Genomic DNA, 23670 nt, shown 5'->3' on the forward strand with positions numbered 1-23670 from the left:
TTGTGTTTCTTGAAAAATAAAAATGGTTCGCTGAGCTCTGGAGCCTTAATCACTACTGCAGCAAAAAGAGATCACATACACCTCTGTTCTGGGGGGATACAGCTTTAAATATTCTCCAATGCTTCACCTCCACAAAAAGGTATAACACTGACAATAATACGCAGCCTAGCATACCAGAATTAAAACCTGACAACTGTGGCTGCTATGACAAAGGACATGGTCTCCTTAACAACCTGAGCTATCCTATCATTAGCCAGTTGCAGAGAGACAACTCCTCTTAGTGTGCCAGACACAGTATGCTTGAGGACAGACAGTTTGACAGCTACTTCATAGACAGCCAGCTTTCTACGGACTTGCTTGTGTCCACACTCTGAGACCTGCTACCCCAGTGAAAAGTAGGACTTCCACTATATTGTTATATGACAGAGGTATGCATGGCTAAACCATGTGTGCCTCTTCTATGCTGCCCAAACAATGAATGTGTCTTAACAGTGCATTCCTTTACCACACATGCCTTTACATCGTAATTTTGTGGTAAAAAGGCATGACTGGTAAAGGGAAATCTGTGGAAAAGATCACATCCCAGCTGCCCCACCATGAGCCCTAAAAACAATCCAACACACCACCGAGCCTTAAAAACAAGCAGGGGGGGGGCAGAATTCCATAGAGTTGCACAAACGAATTCCACAGTGTTCTGCCCTGCCTACTCAGTACTAGAAATGCCATACATAAATGACATTCAGCCTTTCCAATGCCTTGAGAATTCAGATGGAGGTGCCGGGAGCCGTACTGGTTTCTGTACCTTGACATCATGAAAATGTGCTTCAAAGGGGTCCTTATTAACTGGATTTTACTTTTTGCCCACCATCTCTAAATGACAACATCCTCACGCGGCAATTCGAATGGACATTTTTTTGCAGAGCAGTGACTTCTGAATGGCAAATCAAGGTATAGGTGGAAGACCATCATTAAATGGTGGCACACACGATGCACCAAACATTTATCAAGAGGCGACAACATGCTTGCCTTTCACAGTTGCTGTATTTCTCGTGTTACGTGTCTCTGCAGGTCTATCACATGCCCAGGAAAATGTGAGGGAAGCAGACACAGGGGGGCATATTATCAAGCCTGTGCGCTAAAATTATCGCCGCTTTATCGGCCGAAAACGGCCGATAAAGCGGCGATAATGGGCTTGATAATATGCTCTGTGGAATTCCAATCGAAGCCCATGTTAGATGTCTTCACATCTAACATGTGCTTCGATTGGAATTCCATAGAGCATATTATCAAGCCCATTATCGCAGCTTTATCGGCCGTTTTCGGCCGATAAAGCGGCGATAATTTTAGCGCACAGGCTTGATAATATGCCCCTAGCTTCTACGGTTGTCTTCGCGATTTTTGCTGGCGAAAGAGCAAAAAGCGATAATGTAGCTCTTACGATATTAATTCTTGCCATAGTCATGCTAAATATCGCAGAAAGGACGGCGGGAGCTCAACAACATTCAGTGGACCCAGCCTTTGGCCTTACATATGAACAACAGGAATTGGTAGTACAGAAAACCTTTGTCTGCATCATATTTGAAAGCCTTACAGTTTTTTCCTAATGCAGTTAATTCAAACTTCAATGATTTATAGGTGACATTCATATTAAGGACAAAGTGCCACTTTGTATATTTTGGAGGAAAAGAGGGGAATTCTGTGTCAGTTTTCTCTTTCTCTGACTTATTCGACTTACTCGGTAGCCATGTCTTCCCCGTGATTACACGAACAATAGCACAGAGTCTACAATATTTAAAACTACTGTATTGCCTTTTCTGGGACGATATGAGTCACAAAGCTATAGTGAAGGCTAATATTAACCTTTAACATACCATATTTTGTGCCTGTTCCCATGGAGCCATTTAGAAAGCAGGGTTCTAGGTTAATGAATTCCAGTAATGAAAAAGTGTGCTCCGATTGCGCACAGCAACAGCGTGCATCAATGAGTGCATTCTGCTCGCACCGCCACTCGATTAACCTGTCAGCAACCGTGAACACAACAGGGGGCGACAGAGGTCGGGGGGAGCAGTCTTAGATATGGGCCAGACACATCATGTACAGAGGGAAAACCTCGCTGTGAGCAGCCGTGTCATGGAGAAGAAACTTGAAATCTCTAATTGCAGATATTTGAGGGGCAAAAAAATAATTGGCCCTACTTTGGGGATTTGTGGCGGGGTAAGATTCTGCCATGTGGCAGAATTGATTTTTTTAGCTGAACTAGGCACTCCCAGCTGAGCACAGAGTAGGCAAAACTCCACAAACGCCTCTGGCAGAGCGAAGATCACCACCCACCCCTAAAAACAACCTGACTCCCCCTGAGTCCTTAAAACAACCTGACCACTAAAATCAACCCCAGCCCCCACATGAGCCCTAATAACAACCCAGAGCCCTGAAAACAACCTGCCCCCCCAGCCCTAAAAACAGCCCTGACCCCCGAAGCCTAAAAACAACTCCGGTCCTCTCCTCGCTGAGCCTTAAAAACAACACAATCACCCTGAGCCCTAAAAAAATGACCCGAGACCTAAAAACAATCCGAGCCCTGAAAACAACCCAACCTCCTCTAACTCCTATAAAGTACCCCACCCCTAAAAACTACCCCCACCAACAAAACTCAGCCAAAATCCCACTTACCAGATCCTTCAATCTTCCAATCATTTCTATCCCTGTTCCCACTCATCCGCGCATCTAAACTGTGCACTGCCTTAACGAAGCATATGCTTGGGTAAGGCAAATATGGTTCAGCTGCCGGGAAACTGAATGTTTGGCTCAACCCACGTTGTAAAAGCTGTTTCCCCCATGACAGTTGCACTTAGGAGTACTTATTCAAGGTGATAGTTTAATTTTACCATGTTGTCATGTAAACCCCATACATGCCCTAGATTATTATAGAGCACCATTACAGTATATTAAAACATATGGGCCGGGATGCCCGCCACCCCTTCCACCACCAATCCCTATGGGAGGAGACCGACACAGTTTGAACTTTTGGAAGGCAGGGGGCCTCACGACCCCCCCAACCGTATTTATTAAAATATGAAACAAAATTTAAAACTTTAAATTAAAAACGTTTCATGTATCATGTACAAATTCAACTTCCATTACATTTGATGAAGACAGGTATTCAGGCTAACCTTAACAAATCTCTAATACAAAGATTTCCTAACCGAGTCTTACATCATGACATAATGCATTGCATACGAATTTGTACATCCTAACGTTGGGGGCCAACGGCAAGGTCTTAACCGCTGTCAGGTCCCTATCACCAAATTCCCGCCCTCACGTGTGAGTGGTGCATGTGCAGAGGAATTTACCCTCGTAGCCAACTGTAACTTCCCTTGTCGTTGGGGCCCCCTTTCACTCGACCCCATCTTAAGGTCGTCCGAGTTCCCGTGCGGGGTATCCGTAAGAAGGACAGCGCGTACTCCCCCACTTTCCCCGCATTCTCTTCCGCCGGAGCGGATATCCGGCTCCCGGGAAATTCCGGGAAGGGGCATACAGCCGTCTCCCCATGGGAGGGGCCTATGGCCGTGTCCCCCTGGGCGACCCATCCGTAATGGGTGCCGCCCCCCATGGGAGGGGCCAATGGCCGCCTCCCCCGGGCGCTCCCATCCATAATGAGTGGCGCCCCCCCCCTAGGGACCTTGAAATCACTGCTCACCGATCATGACCTTACCACCCGACCGAAGACTAAATAAATACGACAGTTAGTTACCTACTAGGGAGAAAAACCTATGCTTACTCTTAAAGTATAGCTCGATATATCCAATGACCTTAACATTGCTACAAAGGAAGAAAGGTCCTATAGCACAGAACCTTCTTTATTGCATACATTCTTTAACATTTCTACAAAGGAAAAAAGGCCTATAAGCAAGTATTCAGTTACATGCATACTCTTGGCATCGACTTAAGATGAAGGCAACGATTTCCACAAAACATGTTTTATTACAATCAAATTGCAACTTCAAACTTTGTTTACTCCCAAATGTTGCAACAGGGGCTGGTGGGTGGGTCAAAAAACTGCAGCTTGTTCCCTTGAGGGCTCACTAGCGACGAGTGGTGCAGCCTTCAGAGCACAGGAACAAGAGGATGCTTCCCTGGATTCCCGTGCCTTTTATCCAGCAGCCGGAAGGAGGGGCCGCGACCCCATCCCGCCCATAGATGCACGGACTTCCGGGCGGGTGTTTAGGACAACCCTTTTAGGCGGTGGGGGAGTGCTCCGACCATGCCGCTATGGGCATACCGGCTGGGACACGCCCCCCCCCGCAACAGTTTCCCGGGGGATCGGGGCACCCAGTCATACGTTCGGGGTGACCGAGTGGTCTCCCCTTTCCATATGGGCCGGGATGCCCGCCACCCCTTCCACCACCAATCCCAATGGGAGGAGACAGACACAGTTTGAACTTTTGGAAGGCAGGGGGGGCCTCACGACTTCGCCGGCCGTATTTATTAAAATATGAAACAAAATTTAAAACTTTAAATTAAAAACGTTTCATGTATCATGTACAAATTCAACTTCCATTACATTTGATGAAGACAGGTATTCAGGCTAACCTTAACAAATCTCTAATACAAAGATTTCCTAACCGAGTCCAACATCATGACATAATGCATTGCATACGAATTTGTACATCCTAACGTTAGGGGCCAACGGCAAGGTCTTAACCGGTGTCAGGTCCCTATCACCAAACTCCTGCCCTCACGTGTGAGTGGCGCATGCGCAGAGGACTGTACCCTCATAGCCAACTGTAACTTCCCTTGTCGTGGGGGCCCCCTTTCACTCGACGCCATCTTAAGGTCGTCCGAGTTCCCATGCGGGGTATCCGTAAGAAGGACAGCGTGTACTCCCCCCCCTTTCCCCGCACTCTCTTCCACCGGAGCGGATATCCGGCCCCCGGGAAATTCTGGGGAGGGGCATATAGCCGTCTGCCCCTGGGAGGGGCCTATGGCCGTCTCCCCCTGGGCAACCCATCCGTAATGGGTGCCGCCCCCCATGGGAGGGGCTAATGGCCGCCTCCCCCCGGGCGCTCCCATCCATAATGGGTGGCACCTCCCCTAGGGACCTTGAAATCACTGCTCACCGATCATGACCTTACCGCCACAGGCCAGATAGTTGACCGACTATCTGGCCCCCCACACCTCCTATAGGTCATGTCTCTTCAACGCCACTAGCCAAGCTATCATGTCTCCTATCAATAAGTCATTCCCCACCCTGGACAGGTGCACCCCATCATCAGAATAACAGTGATCACCCCAGATGCACCCATGAGATATGCTTTGAAGATGAGCAGAGCGAAACAATTTCTCAATTTTATTGTTGACCCTCTTTACCGAATGGTTCAACGCTGTTGTGGACAAACCACCCGGCCATACCCTCCTCGGAATCATGTGAGACCAAGCTATTGTACATCCCTGGAGCGTCTTTGCTAACCAACTAACTGCAGAAAGTATGTGCTCAATTAAAGCTTGTCTGCCCAACCTTACCAAGTCATTGCCCCCAATGTGCATTATGACTACAGATGGCGGTGACCTGTGCCGCCCTAATAATTCTTCCACAAAACTTTGCAGTCGGTCAATACACAGGCCGCCCTTCCCATTGAAGGACACCCTGAAACCATATTCCTCAGATGTGTGGATCACATCACCTGTCTTGAATATGTCCCCGGCACGCTTCACGTATGAGTGGCCCACGACCCAGACCACTCGTCTTCCATTCCTTGTTCCTGAAGTGGTGGTTAGCTGACACTGGGCCGGTCCCAATTTCTGCCCTGCGTCACAGGCTCGTGAAACTGTAATCCAAACAAAAGACAACAAGCATGAGTGCACTTCTTCAGTAACTTACAACATGTGCAGCCGCACGTACAGTTTGAAACAATTCGCGGACCAGCGGCCTAATTGTTTAACATTGTCTGCCAGCAGACCCCCAGCCGTTGCTTCTGTAGCGGCCCCTATCCTGATTGAATGGGTCCCAAAATCACTCGGGTTTGAAGCCCGCAGCTGCAATCGTGATTGCCAGCACCCTCTGAAACTGAAATTTCGTTAACGGGGTGCCGTCTGCATGTCGCAGCAAGGCGCCCCCCCACGTTGTCAACCTCTGTTTTAGGTAGGCCTCAACATGCCTCACTGGACAACAGGGACTGCTTGGAGCGCACTGCAACACAATGCTATTCCCCTGGGCCTCCTGATCCATCTTTGACCTGGCTATCGTGATCAGCAGAGAATCCCCACTCACTTGCGTGTGATCCCTGTGCAGACCCCCCTCCGTATCTCTTTTGCTGGCAGCCACTAGTTCGCTCACCCGCAGGGCCCCATAGAAAGCCAACGCGAACGCTGCCCGGAATAGTACAACCTCGCTAGGCGAGGAGCATGTCTCCCCCAGTTTAGCCAACAAGGAGGTCAATCCGTCAAATCCTATTGGGCACCTGGTATCCTTTTTGCGCCCCTCTAAGCGCTGCCAGCCGCACAGCACCTTCCTGACTACGAAGGAGTCCGTCGGGTCCCTGATGCCATGGAGCTGAGCCATAAATGATATGGCGGCCTTATACCGACTGGCGGTTGCCGTCGACCGGCCCTCCTCATGAAGTGACACTAAAAATTGGGTAAAGGACCCCTCCTGACCCCATCTATGCTCCCATGCCATGCCCAAAAAGGCGCAGTACGAGCGGAACACCCCTTCATAAGCTTTCCTTGTCTTGGGCGCTAAACTGGCTGCCACGAGGTTTTGTAGTCCGGGGTGCCGATTTGCCATAATGCTTCGGGAAATGGCGCTGCCACTAGCTCCGCTGAGGGTAAACAATCCCTGAAAGCCTGCGTTTTGAAATGAGAGAGTGCATCAGCTGCATTATTCAGTACACCCGGCACATGTTTTGCCCTGAATTGTACGTTTAATCTCAAGCATTTCAACACAATTTCTTTCAACAATCGCAATATCCATTTGCAGCGTGCTGCCTGCTGATTAATGCACTCAACCACAGTCATGTTATAGGACCAAAATACCACCGAGCGGTCTCTGAACTCCTCCGGCCATGCGGACAGAGCCACCCAGATGGGGAATAGCTCTAAAAAGCCAATGTTACTCGTCAAACCGCTTGTTTCCCACCATGCTGGCCATCTTTGGGCCGACCAACGGTTTCCAAGGATCGCGCCGAACCCCACGCTGCCCGCCGAGTCGGTCCATAAGTCTAGTTCCGCCGACGAGGCCGGGGCTTTGCTCCAGACTACTCAGCCGTTGAAATCCACCAGGAATGCCAGCCAAATGAGCATGTCCTGGTGAACCTCTGCCGACAGTCTCGTGCGATGGTGCCCTTCTTTGAGGCCAACCATGACCTGGGCAATGGATCCTGAGAAAGGGCGAGCCATCGGCATAACCCTTAATGCAAAGTTAAGCTGACATACTGTTTGCTGTAATTGGTGCAGTGTCACTTTCTCGTTCCGAAGACACTGCAACAAGGAAGCCCTGAATTTGGCGATCTTCTCCGCCGGCAAGCGGAAACAACCCTGCACGGAGTCTAGTTCGATACCCAGAAACTCCAGGGTGGTAGTCGGCCCCACCGTCTTACCTGGCGCCAACGGTACCCCGAAACCCCGCATGAGCACGCAGAAATCCTGCAATGCCCGTGCACAGTCCCGAGAGCCCGCTGGGCCGAGAAACAGGAAATCATCAAGATAATGCATCACATGTTGGTGCCCTGTGGCCTTCGAGAACACCCACTCCAGAAATGAGCTAAACATTTCAAAATAGGCACACGAAATTGAACAACCCATCGGCATGCACATATCCATGTAGTATTTCCCCTGAAATGTAAAACCCAGCAAGTGCTGATCCTGGGGATGCAACGGAAGCAACCTAAATGCAGATTCAATATCCGATTTTGCTAACAATGAACCGGGGCCTAAGCGATTCAACATTACCTCTGCGTCATTGAAAGATACATACCTCACACTGCAAATGTCTGGATCGATCGCCTCATTGACGGAAGCCCCCCTTGGTGCCGACAAATTATGGATGAGCCTGTATTCCCCCGGGTCCTTTTTAGGCACTACCCCTAGTGGGGAACACACAAAATCGGTCGTTGGTGGGTCACTAAAAGGTCCTGCAACCCGCCCCAAGCCAACCTCTTTGGCGATCTTTGTGGCGGCAACCGCCGGGTTGTGCTGAACTGACAGTTGGTTCTTACATGAGGGGGCCCCCGAAAATCACCCGCCGGTTCCTGAAGCCATACGAGAAGCCATCTCGCAGGTTCCCAGCGGACACATGATCAGGGTATTTGTTCAGCCACGGGGTCAAAGCCAGAATATCTATGGGCGATTGTTTGGACTTCCGCGACACCGTATCAATTCTGCTTGGTACCCCCTTTTCCTCCGGTACCATTGGCTCTGTACCGGCAGATAGTTTCGGGGTGAGAGGTGTTACCACAACTAGAGCACGCATGCCTGAACCTACACGTTCCTTGCGGCCTGCTACATGTTCCCTTATTGAAACCCCAACACACTCCTCGCTTATTTCCGTTCCTGCCCGATCTAGGCTGAGACTCCCCCCGTAGGTTGGTCGAAAGGGCTGAGGATGTTTCTGGTAAAAGGCCCTGGAGCTGTTTGCGCTCGACCCTTATCCACCCACTGATCCCGTCAAGAACTACGCATGCCACGATACAGTATCCAAACAATCCCAAGTCAGTGTTTCATTAAACTCTTTCGCTTTTCTAAAAGCCATGTCATACCCTTTCCATTCTTCTCCTCCATACTTCTCATGGAAACCCGTGATCCTGCTCTGGTAGCAAGCCAGGTCACTCAACAGTTCTGGTGTTCGTTCAGCGATAATTGCTACAAAAATCGAAAAGGCCCTGATCCAGTTCATCATAGACTCTTCGACCCTGAATTCTGCCATTTTTGCCCGCCATACACTGAGGTGCCATAAATCCTTCTGAGTCTTGGCATATTCTAACTCTTGATGATCAGTCAACAATGAAAACATGTTTATGTATTTATTAGCCAACACCATTTCCTTAGTTGCCATAGGAATATGTTGCGGCAAGCTTTCCCGCCTTGAGGGTACCGCGCCCTCCCTCATCATTGGGAGTGATCTCTTACCGGCTTCCGCCGCACCTCCAGCCGTGCCTTGTCTTGTCAAAGATGTCAGCCTCCATGGTCTAGGATGGTGACAATCATTACGTAGGAAGGATTGGCGGCCAAAGGTAAACAAGCTGTACAGCTTTATTAAAATGGAGACTATAGCTAAAATGAACCTGTCCTGTGTGTGTTTTGGTAATCTAACAAGAAATAAGCCTACAAGCGAGTGATTAAAGTAATATAAATTTGGGGGAAAATAATCATGTGATTTATGAAATTCCTGGAATAATTTCTAAGCTAAATAGTAGCTAAATGATCTTGCTTATCAAACATATATATTATACATTTACAGAGTAAGAGCACATGTCAGAAACAGGCATTTGTTGAAGTATCAATTCATCACTTGTTACATGTTAAATAATGTCTTCAAACTGAAAAGAAAAAGAGGTCTATGTGGTGGACATGATGCTTACTGCACAAAAACAATCCTCCTCATAATGCAGGCACCCTTGCACCATGGTGCATAGGTGCCTGTACTGGTGGTAGGCAGCACAATGTGCCTGGGCAAGGACGCAACAGAAATTAACCATATCTTTGTAAGTATGGCACATTTCTGATGTCTCCCTTTCAATCAAAGCAGCAATTTTCATTGCTGCACTGTGTTGCCTAAATGTTAGTAAATTTCATTACGAGACCGGAGGCTACATTATGCATTATCTTTTAATGCAGTCAAAAGCAGCTGCACTACATCATAAAGTAAAACAATTCTAGAATGGAACAGACAGATAGTATGAGAGGCATGAGCACCAAACAGACTCCCTCTTATAAATGTGACTTTCAAGCAGATACGTTCTCTTACTATTACTCTTTTGTTCCTTTGTCAAATGTTTTCTTTTATTCATGTAGTTTTGACATTGTTATTGATTGCGACGTCCTGTTCTCAGGTAGTGTAATTGCCTATGAAGATATGGTTGCTTTGAAGAGGTTTTCTTCCCCTCCTTATCCCCTCCTCCTCACCTTAATTTCCAATTTTTAGTCATCATGCCCTCCCCCTTACCGGACTGCTCCTTGAATCAGTCGATCTCAGGCAGATCCGCACTCAGCGCTTTTTATTGTAATTGCAGAGATCTTGTTCTTTTATCTCTATGCTCTACTGACTCCGCGTTTGGTGCGGATCTTCGCTTCTTGCCTTTCTTACTCCCGGATTCCTGGCTACACTTGCATCTAGACTCGCTTCTCCCTTTTGCTTAAAAATAAAAAAGGAAAGACGATCGAGGCTTCCGACCGTGTCCTTTAGCGGTCCTTGCAACGGTAGCGCTATGCTCATGTGTTTCCAGCGTTCTTTCCTTTAATACCTTCGGTAGCAGCTGTTCTCGAGCATGCTTGTCATTTACCAGCTGCTACCGGAGACTGTGCCCCATAAGCTTTAATTTGTTACATCGCTTCGTGCAAAAATATGCCCCCCCCCCCCCAAAAAAAAGATTAAGGGAGAACTTCATTATTATAACAAAACCTTAGCATATTATATTTTTTGTCACTTATACAATAATGTATTAATTATAATTAATCAATACTGACCAAATCTCCCACAATATGTCAGCTATTGAGTCAGATGATGCTGCAGCTAGCTTCCCTAATTATAACAATGAATTTTTCAATACCTTTATTCAAAAGGAAAAGAGGTCCTGTATTTAAAGAGGTTATGTCCTCAAAAAGACCTCTCCCCTTCCAGGACGAGCTTCCTGAAGAACCCACTACCCATAATGTAACATATATTAACCAGGGGAAAAGAGATAACAAATCTAAGAACACTGAGCCTTCTTCAAAGAGCACTATGGGAGGTCCTAGCAAATCAACTGACTTGGGAGGTCTTAGCACCTCAAAAACATTGAGAGGTCCTCGTACCTCCAATACTACAGGTGTCCCTAGCGGCACAAATTACTTTGGTGTCCCTCGTGGCACGACTTACATGGGTGTCCCTAGCGGCACAAATTATCGAAGTGCTCATAACACTGTAGATACTGATTCTGAAGATGAAGACAGATTTCCTAATCCTTCTGATGAATTTGTCCTTGATTTAGACGACGAGGACCTTGATTTTAATACCCAACTTAATGATGATTCACTGTCCTCATCTAAGAATGTCATCCTCAACCCTTTGGGTGAGGAAATGTTTTCACCACTAAACATCTTTCACCCCAGAAGCTCAGAATGGTTCCCCCAAGAATGGTGGGAAGTGAGATAAAATAGAGACACGATAAGGTTAAAATGTTTATTTTAACGACGTGATCTCAAGCGCAGTATTTTAATCAACATAAGCATAGATATGATTAATAATAATAATTATACAGTCAGCATGGTTACAATTCCATAAAATACAAAAGGAGGAATCATATTATAATGATAGTGCAAACAGGTGATAAAAGCGCCTATATAAAACACCCTACCTATGTCGGAACTATGTATTATTAAACTATAGAAGGTCTCTTGAGCTTTTTTAGGGGGACCCTATTTACCTGTCTGCTCAGGAAGTGTAAATTACATCAGGACCGGTTAGTCTCTCTGCCAGCCTGGAATCTTCCAAGTGTGTTCAATTCTGGCAAGTGTGCTATGATAAAGGCGCCAGAATACTACTCGGCTTGCAGCTGCCAAAATGTTGTGTCTAGAAAGTGTTACACGGACACGCCGATAAAGAGGCTCGCACGTTATGATAACCTTGGCGGCGGGGGGCGTGGTTTGGGCGCCGATGGCGATGGTCGCCTGAGAGCTCGGCTCCGGGACTGAGCCCGTGATTATCCTGCAGATCGGAGGCCGTGGGGCACCCTAGTCCCCGCAAACCGTCGATCGGACTGATTGAGACCTGCCGAGACACCTGGTGCAACTCGAACATGAGTTGATCCGACGGAAAGTCGAAGTTTGTGGTCCCGCGGAGTGTGGCCCAACATGGCGCCCGGACCTCTTTGTCCCCTTGGTCGGGAACTTTAGTCTGGAGGGGCATCATTAGCTACAGCGCGCCCTCCACCTTTTCATCTCCCTGTGATGTGATGGTCTGGGTGTCGCTCTGATCGCACTTTGGACACGGTGATCGCTCCCGGATGATCGGATGCCCACACTACAGTGGACCGCGACTCATGGACGCCTGGCGGCCCTGGCTGTGGTGCCGACCCCCTGAGCGGTGCCTGACTGCATCCCCCCGAGTGACTGACTTCCATGGGCAGCACGGCGCCTTGGCGCCACAAAGTCTCCGGTGGTGTTGGAGACCCTCGTTCCAGATCCTCATCGGCCAAACGGGCCTGCCCGACCTGGCACCGATTGTCTCCGCCTCCTCCTCAGTGCCCTCCGACGACGCGGTGGTGGCGCGGCCCGAAGTTGTGGAGGTCCAACAGGCCCTGGAGACGGAGATCGCCCGCCCTCGGCCCGAAGGCCACTAGCCGAGAGAGACATAGCCGACGCCCGCACTCGGTGGCGCCTCTGACTGGCTCTCCACCGTGTGACTCCTGCGCCATGGGGAAACCGAGGGGAGCCAAGGGGACCACCCCAGCCGCCTCAGACTCGGAGGCCCCGGACAAGGAAGAACGTGGGGACCCGGAGAGTTCTGGTGGTGCGCCATTGCAGCAACAATTTGACCGGGTCCTGGAGGCGATCGCGACCACACGCTCGGCCCTCCAGTAGGACATTGCCCAGGTGGCGACGAGTCTGAGCCTCCTTAGAGCGGACCACGGTAAGCTTTCGGATAGGGTCAAGGAAGTGGAGGGCTCGATAAAAACCTTGGAGCCGGCACAGAGAACCCTGGCCGCGACGATGAAGGATGCCCTATCCCGGATTGATGCCCTGGAGCGGCGAGCGGAGGACGCGGAAGGTTGCAACAGGCGAAATAACATTTGAGTGGTGGGCCTACCGGAAAAGATTGAAGATGGCGACATGGTGGCCTACTTGGAGGCCTGGTTACGGGACACGGTGGCCCCGGAGGGTCTATCCTCCTTCTACACCCTGGAGCGAGCACACAGAGTCCCAGCGAGGCCGCCGCAACAGGGCCGTGCCCCCCGACCGGTGGTGGCACGGTTATTGCACTTTCGGGACAGAGATCTCATCCTTAATGCTGCCAGACATAATGGCCCCTTCAAGGTGGCGAACAGCCAGGTGAATATCTTCCCGGACTACACCTATGAGACCCAGCGCAGGCGGTTCTCATTCCTGGCGGTCAAGCGCGAACTCCGGAGCGAGGGCATCCAATACTCGCTCCTGTTTCCTGCAAGGCTCCGCATAATTGTCGATGACAAGACTCAGTTCTTTGATTCCCCGGAGGATGTCTGTAACTGGCTCGAACTCTATAGAGCCGGAAAGGATGGCTTTGGCTCTTCATCTCAACTAGCAGTGGAGCCTGGACAGCGACGGCGGTCCAAAAGAATTCGGAGTCGCCGTGGCCGGTCAGGCGGACCCTCGACTGCGGAGACGTCGACGGAGTGGAAGGGAGTGTTGGAGGTGTTGTCTGCGCTGTCTGGCTCACGTGATGGTACCATAGAAGAGGCAGCGGACCCTGGTGACGAGCGGGTACCAACGGACTCGGAGGAATCGGTGACCGACAGTGTCCACACGCCAGTGATCACTCCGAAATCGGTTGAGGACCTTCTGGATGGACAGGGTTGACGGGGTGAGCTGCGTCCATTTGGCTGGGGGCCCGCAGCGGGGGTGGCGGGAGTAGGCGATTGTTCATGATCCCCGTTGAGGTGGAGGTGGGGTGCCCTGCTCGTGCCTTGAGGGGTTCCTCTTATTGTTTTGGGCTCACTTTAGTCTCGATGGCCCGAGCATCGAGGGCCCATTGCCAACGCCCAGCCCGCACCTGGCCCTTAAGGCCCTCCTGCGGTGGCGACTGCAGGATTAGTCGGGACAGAGGGTTTGCTGGGGGCATGGTTTGGATGGGAACTAGATGGTACTATTTGGGTCCTGTTCTGGGGAGGGTGGGCAAGGGTTTGGGTCGAACTGGGGTTGTTGTGTTTTGGTTGGGGAAAATGGCCGCCATCAGTGCTGGGTTGATTGTTGCTCCTTTTTTTTTGTTGGGGCCCGGATGGAGAGACTTTGCACGAACAATATGGGACAATGGCTGATGTTGCTAATGTGAAATGCATTACTTGGAATGTACGGGGCCTTCACACTATGTCTAGACGTCACAAAGTCCATGCTTATTTAGTGCGTAGAGGGGTGCAAGTGGCGCGGCTGCAGGAGACCCATCTTAACAAGGCGGAAGGGGCGGCGCTACAGCGTAGATGGAGGGGGCAGGTCTTTTGCACTTCGTACTCCGCGTATGCCAGGGGGGCGCTAATTTGGATCAGAGCTGGGGTTCCCTTTCAGGTTACGAAATCAGTGGTGGATCCGGAGGGTCGATATGTGGCCATTTCGGGCACTCTGGGGGGGAGGGACCTAAACGTTTGCTGTGTTTATGCACCCAATGTGGACCAGCTTGCCTTCCTTTCCGGGTTATCGGGCTCGTTGGCCCACTTCTTTTCCGGGCCCCTCTTGCTCGGCGGGGATTTCAATTCAGTAGTAGATGTGGAGAATGACCGCTCACATCCCCCCTCCCTGACTCTCCGGTCCGCCGTGTGGCTAAAGGTAGGAGAGACTGCCAGACGCATTGGGGTCTGACGGATATCTGGAGGGCACAGCATCCCGACACTAGGGACTATTCCTACTTCTCAGGCTTGCACGAGTTACACGTCCGACTGGACGGGTTTCTGGGCTCGGCAGAATTGGTTTCAGCAGCGGTCCGGTCTGAATATTTGACCAGGACCATCTCGGATCATAACCCTCTCCTTCTGGACCTTCGCTGGTTTCCGGGGGTGTCTGCTGTGCCCACCTGGAAGTTGCGGCCCGAAATCTTAGAGGACATTGTATTCAAAGCGGACCTAGAAGACAAGATCTCGGAATATTTCTCGTCCAACGGGGGCACTGCGGGTTCGAGGGCGATAGAATGGGACGCTTTTAAGGTGGTGGTCAGGGGCTTCTGCATTTCCAAGAAGGTGGGCATGAGGCGAATCATCCTTGACGATTTAGAAATGGCAGATCGGAAGCTCCGTGAGTTGGAACTCCGCCGCCCCGGGCGCCCGGAACTCCAGGAACGCAATGCAGCGGCGAAGGAGGCGGTGGCGGCGGAGGTCGAACGGCTGCGCTGTTTTGACTATAAGGCCTATACTGTTCGGTCCCTCGCAGAAGGGGATAGATCGAGCGCATTGCTGGCGTGGCTAGCTAATCCTACGCGCCAGACCTCTCTGACGACGGCCATGCGTACGGCGGATGGGACCGAAGTGCACACTCAGCCTGAGATTCTGAGCTGTTACCTGCACTATTATGAACGCTTGTACCACAGTCGTTCTGCCAGAGACCCCGGCCGGCTTGATGACTACCTACGACCCCTCGAGATCCCAATGGTGGACCCGGACGTAGCGAAAGCCCTGGGTTCCGACATTGAACTGGGGGAGATTCGCAGCGCCATTAAAAAGATGGCGAGGAACAAGACCCGGGTCTGGACGGCCTTCCGGTTGAATTTTATGCCGCTTATACTGATCTCCTGGCACCGAGGTTGCTGATCGTTTACAGAGAGGCGAAGCGGCTTGGTCGGCTCCCCGGCTCGATGTGCGAGGCCTTGGTGGTTCCCCTCCTCAAGCCGGGAAGGGACTCGTCCGATCCGGCGTCCTACCGTCCTTTATCAATGTTGACGGTCGATTATAAAATACTGAGCAGCATCTTGGCATCGAGATTGCTGGGTCACATGAGCTCTCTGGTGCATGAGGACCAGGCTGGATTCATCCCCAAGCGAAACACGACCAAGAACATCCGCAGGCTGTTCCGCTTGCTGGGAGAACCGCTCGTGGACGCCCCATGCCCGGTTGTCCTTTCGGTAGATTTGGAGAAGGCTTTTGACAGCCTGGAATGGGACTACCTGCGCACAGTATTACTCCGATTCGGCCTCGGGGAGGGTTTCGTCAGATGGACCACGGTACTATATACCTCGGCGTCGGCCAGGGTACGGGCAGGGCTGCTGATCTCCTCGCAATATCCGGTGGAGAGAGGCACGAGACAGGGTTGTTCATTATCCCCTCTTCTCTTCGCGTTAGCGGTGGAACCTCTGGCGCTGCTGCTCCGATCGGGAGCCCACTATAATGGCTTATGGACACCTTCGGGCCCACATTATGTCTCGCTGTACGCTGATGACCTGTTGCTCTTCCTTGAGGACCCGGTTGCTGCCCTGAATGGAGCTGCGACGGCGCTCACGGCGTTTGGGGAGGTCTCGGGTCTTCGGGTGAATTGGGCTAAGACCTGTCTTTTCCCGGTTCGTAAGGGCACACCTAGCCCTGATATCAGTAGAGAGATTAGGTGGGAACCTGACTGCTTTAAGTACCTGGGGGTGTACGTCTACCATGAACCGTCAGACCTCTTGGATGGAAACATAGCTCGCAGCACTCGCGCGCTGCGTGGTAGCATGGACTTCTGGGCTACTCTACCGCTCTCGGTAGCTGGACGGATCGCTTTGCTTAAAATTGTGGCGCTTCCCAGGTTGCTATATTATTTCCGGACGCTGCCGATTTGGGTCCCGCCAGCCACATTTCGACTGTTACGGTCCATGGTGGTCGGATTCCTCTGGGGTTCGGGCCGCCGAAGAGTCGCCCTCAAGACCCTGACGAGGCCGAAAGCTGAGGGTGGGCTGGCGGTGCCGGACTTTGAAAAGTATTACTTGGCAGCGCAGCTGCAGACTTTCACCCAGGAGGTCGCCAGGGAATTCCGAGGCCCAGAGGATAGGAGGGGCACAGGGATAGCCAGGCATGTTCTCTCCTTCATAGCGCTGCGACAGCGTTTAGCCTTGCAGGACTTAACGCTTGAAGAGAAGACCATTCGCTTGTGTTGGAACCGAGCCCACGCCCGGGGCCAGTTGCGGACACCGTATGCGCCCGAAATACCTCTGGGCATGCTGACGGCCCTGCCTCATGGCGGTGATTGGTCACGATTAGCGGATTGGGAGGACGCGGGCCTACAGTTGGTGGGGGACCTTTACGAGGACGGGGCGCTTTTGCCCTTTCAGGAGCTCATTGATCGCTTCGAGGTTCCTCGCGGCGATTTTCTTTTGCACTCAGCCCTGGTCCGAGCGATTCAGGCGCACTGGAAGCACGGGCAGGAGGAACCTCCTATTTCTCCGGTGTGCCAGTACGTTATGATGTCTGCGGGAACTGTTAAGGCGGTCACTTGCCTATACGGCAGACTGCTCAATGAGGGGTTGGCCCCCCTCACTACTTTAAGAACCCGTTGGGAGGAAGACATAGGGAAGGAGATCCCGGAGACGACCTGGTCCCAACTCATGAGGCGGGCCTGGAAGGGCACGCGCCACGCCCGCTTTCAATTGGTCCACTACTACGTACTCCATAGGGCATATCTGACCCCGGCGAAGATCCAACAATATTTTGCCACGGACTCAGCGGACTGCCCCAGGTGCCGGGCGCCTGATGCAGACCTTCTTCATATGTTGTGGTCCTGCCCGGGACTGTCCTCCTACTGGCTGGAAGTGGGGGATACCCTAGAGGAGGTAACGGGGAGATCCTTATCGGTTGATGCAGCAGTGGGGCTCCTGCACTGGTTCCCACATACCCCCAAAAATAAAATCACTAGTAAATTCATTGATCTGGGTGACCAGGAATTGGAAGGCACGGGTTGGTCCGACGGGGGCCCGATGGCACAGCGAACTCTTGAAATGGGCGGCGGGGGAAAGCACGCTGCGGTACCAGTTAGCTAGAAGACAACACAACGAGAAGGCGCAGGAGGCAGCGCTAGAATGGGAGACATTAGTGCAGGCCCTCAGAGATTATTGCGCTCCCAGCGATTCCGAAAATGAAGATGCAGCTCGCCCGAGTCCCGATAGACGATTGCACTTTACATGTCTGCTGCTTTCCTCATGGGTCCTCTCACAAATCCTACTACGGCTGTTACCGTGCACTGATGGCGGGGTTAGGGGGCGTTTTGGTTTGGTTCATAGTGTTTTGAGGGGGGGGGGTTTCTTTTAGTTTTCTTTGTAGGATGGTTTAGAAAAGCAGATGACGGATAGTGGATCATCCGGACCGGCTTCGACTCCCTGTTGAGTCCCCATTGGATATCGCCGCCCGACCCTTGGGTTGTGGGCTAAACGGCTGTGTAATGGTTCATCCTGTTGGGGGACTAAGGGATGTATTCTACTAATTTTGATTGAATTTATAATGCTGGTCGCTTTGTAAAAATTTACTGATTCCTGCAATAAAAATATATTTAAAAAAAAAAAAATGATAACCTTGGCGGCTCATCAATCACTGTATAGACTAGGGGCACGATGTATGTCTAGAGATGTCGAAAAACAAACCTTTTCCCATGTATAGACTATCGTGAAATCGAACTCTGCAAAAACAGCTAAGCAGTGTCGTGGTCAAAAGCAGCAAAAAGGAAAAATGGCGTTTAAACCCCTAATAAGCCATGCTAACTGAACATGCACACAAAAAGAGGCCCATACCCCACACTACACCCCCCCATGTTCGGGGAACACACAGTACTCCGGGCAAACGTCATAGAACACAGACTTCAAGTTCGAGTGAGACAGAACCAAGTTCAGAAAGTTTGCCAAACTTGAAATTTCGGATTTGAAAAGTAAAAAAAAAATCTAAATCATTAAATACAAACACACGTGGCTATGGTGTGTGAAAAGACCTCAAATATGTATTGAAGACAAAATGTAAGAAATTCACGAGTCCAGCACGTGTCTATGAAGCAAAAAAATATATATCACTTCAGTCCAACAATGTGTAAGCACCAAATGTTGCAACTGCTTCCAACAAGAAGTCATTGCTTTCATCCATGAACATTTCAGCCATCCAATTAAGCAAAGGGAAAGAACATACATGTTCATCAAATGCCGGAGCCTCTAGCATCATCAGAGGACAACTAGGGATTATTTCAAGATAACTGCGATCCAGAAAGTCATTGGCCGCAGTCCAAATGTTCCAATTGCCTAGAACCCCATGTGCCACTGCGCAGGCCATAATCCCGTGTGCCACGCCAGTAGTGGACGAGGCATTCAAGATTGTGTGGATCAAAGCCCCGAAGGGCAAGGGCAGGTCCGTGTTTAATAAGGCATTTACTTCAGTACGAGTATTTGCAACGTGAAGGACAAATGTTTCATGCGCAGATGTAAGGGGGACTTCCTTCTGGGACAAAAGAGCTCTTATTCTGCTCATTTTGTTGAACTCTGCTTTCAAGGTCAGAATCGAGGACCAGATGGAAGCATCAAGCCTGCCATGCAGAGGAGGGAACAGCACATTCTTGCAACAAGTAACTCGCTGGGAAACGGTAACAATGTAAGCAATACCGGCGTGCATCCCACAACACTCTTTATTATTTAATAATAAATACCTACCATTAGCAAGCAGTGTGGATGTAGGTTTAATTGCCGGGACTGGGGGGCCCTTTAAAACACACGCTAAGTTTGGTGAGAGCACATTACACGTGCCATGTAACTGAAGATTTCTGCATTTTAATGAATGATCTGGTGTAGTGATGCAATCCTCGCCAATCAAAAACACTTCTTTACCATCCGTAAACATCTGTGAGTGAATAGGAGATTCCAAACTTCATCAAGATATAGTCCACCCGGGGGCTCAAATCTGCCTATAGCATAGTGTTTCATGCAATTCTCGAATTCGAAAAGAGAGAATGGTAATGTTATTAACCCTTGGATAAGCCAAACAGCTGAATTTGCCTCTGCTATAGCAAAAGGCAATGGTTCCAATTTTTCAATATGCAACAGGGAAAACGTGGCATCTTTCATCGACATAAACTGCTGTTTCAAATTCAAATTAAAAGGCAAAAATAATAGGCTTGTGTTCATTTAATCCCATGGAACGTGACCATTTTTTAACGTTTGCAAAGTGCAGGCAAACTGCATAACAGAACGCAATTGATTTTGCCTATGATATAACAGTGCAACATCTTCTTGTACAATATCAACAACAGAGGACACAATATTATCTAAAGTGTAAATTCGGGAAGAAAGGGTGATAATACTATTATCTACAACAGCAAGCACTTTTTCTAAATTTGCTTGATCTATAGCTCTAAGCCTAGAAGCAGCTTCAATTTGAGACAGTTTCCAAACTTCATTGTAAGCAGCATTAATCCATCTTTTTGATCTGCCACCCGCAGGGCCTTTCACAAAATCATTTAAATCGACAGTCTCAGTGAGTTTGGTCAAATGCGACTTAACAGTCGCTAAGGATGAATATCTGAGCCAGCTCTGACATAACTTGCCTACAGAATAGGTGGTGACTGAATGGTGAGTCTGAAAATGGGAATCAATTCTCACTGCCATATAGCCAGGGGTCAGACCCAGAAAGCGGTGCTGGCAAGAATCTGCACTTTTTTGCCATGGCAACCAACCTTCGGGATTAATGCTGGAAACATTAAAAGAGGAATTAATAAACAATGCCTGTAATTCACTCAGGGGTGTACTGGTAAAATTATTCCAATGGGGATAGTCACCCAAATCAGAAAATGAAGGAGCATTTAATTTTTTAGAAGTAGCCATTCCAAAGCATGTAGTTTGTGAAATAGTATCATTCAGAAACAACATATGGTTCGGGATGAGACATGCACGATGCAAAGCCTCAGTGCCTTGCACTTGCCAACTTTTAGAACCCCAAACAGATTTAAGATCAATAGTATCTCTCCACAGTTCATAGCCCTCAACAGCTAACTGGTCTATAAACAACTTCGAATAAAGCAATTTAGTGTGGATAAGTTTAGCCTTGGAAAATGACTGTCTAGTCAATTTAAAATAAAATGCATTAGGGTTGGACTGATCAAAATCAGTAAAATAGGAAAACTTATTCAAAAATGTTCTGGAGCTGCCTTCCACTGGTGCGGGACAATGTTCCCACTGCGTGAAATTACCCATGCTTCTAAATGAGCTAGTCTTATGCAGAAAGTGATTGCCAAAATGTTGGTAACAATACAAATCACCATAATTCGCAGATTCTAAATATATATCTTCAGCATCAAAGGCAGCATAATATTTCAAATCAGTAAATAAAGCTTCAACCGCTTTTACATCCCAATCATCAGAGCGAATATTTTGTTTAACCACATCCCCCACAGAAACACGGAGTACATTGGGAACATTAATAACCTCTGTGGGACCATGTATCTGGAACTTCACAGCATCCCATACAATCCCATCTAAAAAGGGCCAAGCAGTTATATTCACAAATGTTTGGTCCCTCTTCATGATGTGCAAAGAGGAGTGGGAAGCCAAAGTTCCATCAATCATTCGAATTGAAGTTCTTTCTTCAACATAGTGTCCATTGATAAAATGGAAAAAATATACTATAAATCCTATGGACATGAGAAAAAAATTTGCAATCAGCACCAGCCAAATGTAAGTCCAGGGAGGAATCAGAAAATGTTTTTTAAACCAGGTTGCAAAAATCGAAGCTTTTGAAGGGGACTTAGATGTGGAAGAGCCAGTGTGAAATGAAAACGGGACTGGTTGGCCACACAGGTCTCCAAATCAGGCATGGACAAGTCAGCGGGATAAGTAAATTCAGTATCATTAAGAGGATCACCAGCAGGTTGATTCAATAAAGGATTTGTAAGTGGACTCATTTCAACAGCAACATCAGGCCCGATGGGAGGATCCGGGGCCAAAATAGAGTGTTGCATAATTGCTGGATACAAAACCGAAGGCGTCATACTATAGAGAATCGGCCACCCTGTGTGGTTTGACATTGTCAATGGAAATGTACCTGTTCCCGTTTTGCCCAGGAAGAGGAGGTAAAATGACTGTTCTTATACCCTGCACACCAAGTACGGCAACCGGAGCTCGATAGGAAGGACCAAATTCTTTCCTGTTGTCGATCTTCTCTTGGACCAGTTCTCCAACCTGGGGTAGCCAGCTGACTACCGGAATCTGCAACGCAGCTTCAGACGTGGAGGGCAAGTGTTCCTTTGCAAGACTGTCTCTGGTCTTTTGTAGGTTCTGCAAAACATTAGAATGTTCATCAATATCAAAGGATGCGGCTGCCGCAGCCAGGTCTAGACCATCAAGGTCCGTAACAAACATCTTGATGCCAAGGAGAATTTCAGATGGGGTAAGCCCACCCAGGGACCTTCTAGGGAGATTATTAAGTCCACGTTGTACGCTATTCAGGTGGGTGAGCCAGTCTCTGCCAGCACCTAACACCTTCGCTGTCAATGATTGCTTTAAATCACGGTTCATCCGCTCCACAACACTATAACCCTCAGGCTGGTATGGAGTTGACTTGGGCACCCAATGAAGCCATGGCATCCTTGTTACGCCTTAGAGGTGAACGTTGGGCCCTGGTCCGAATGGAAGGTACAACATGCAAATATTCCCGCAAAGACACGCAAATCTCCTATGACAGTTCTAGCATTAGTGCTCCTTTCAGGCCACACCCAGACAAAGCGCGTGCAAGAGTCAACTGCTACTAAGATGTACTTATTCGCAGTATCAGAGGAGAAAAGGACCGCAGTGATCTAAATAAACACACGCAAGTGGCTTATTAGATATGTACAACTGAGTTTGGGGCGGGCGTGCAGCAGAAGAAGGCTTCATTTGCTGACAAATGCCACATTGAAGGACAAAATCACATGTCTGTTTGTACAAACCCCGCCACCAATACCGCTGCTGTAGGAGAGATACAGTAGCTGACACGCCAGCATGCGCAGATGCCATCCTTGCATGGGCTGCTGTAATCAAAGCCTGTATGTGGTCCCCTTTGGGAATTAGTCTGTCACCAATGTCATTAATTCTCACATAAGGAACTATATTGGGACTTAAGTGATAAGAGTACTTGCCTGGATTCTTCCAAAATGTGTTCAATTCTGAGAAGTGTGCTATGATAAAGGCGCCAGAATCCTACGCAGCTTGCAGCTGCCAAAATGTTGTGTCTAGAAAGTGTTACACGGACACGCTGATAAACAGGCTTGCACGTTATGATAACCTTGGTGGCTCAGCACTCACTGTATAGACTGGGGGCACGATGTATGATTAGAGATGTCGAAAAACAAACCTTTTCCCATGTATAGACCTTTGTGAAAGCTAACTCAGCAAAAACAGCTAAGCAGTGTTTTGTGCAAAAGCAGCAAAAAGGAAAAATTGCGTTTAAACCCTTAATAAGCCATGCTAAATTAACATGCATGCAAAAAGAGGCCCATACCCCACACTACAGTTGGTGATGATGAAGCATAACACAAACTGTGTGTGGGGCTTCCTCTTTCATAAGAATGGCCGTCCCACATATCCCGACAGTAGTTCTGTGATGTCCCGAATGGGAAGGTGACTTGTACTCCTAAATAGGGAAACAATCAATCTCTCTTCTATTAGAGCTATCGTACTGTCTTGTGATTTAGTGTATGAAAAGAAGGAATGTGCAGTGGCCTGCCTCCTCATCATTGACCTCAATGATGACAAACCGACTCCTCTTCTGGACCCTATGTGAGAAGGCGCTTCTTTGGCGTGGACAGCAGAACCAGTCATAGTGTGGCCCA

The sequence above is a fragment of the Lissotriton vulgaris genome, chromosome 1_1, assembly GCF_964263255.1.
Source record: "Lissotriton vulgaris chromosome 1_1, aLisVul1.2, whole genome shotgun sequence".
Lineage (NCBI taxonomy): Eukaryota > Metazoa > Chordata > Amphibia > Caudata > Salamandridae > Lissotriton > Lissotriton vulgaris.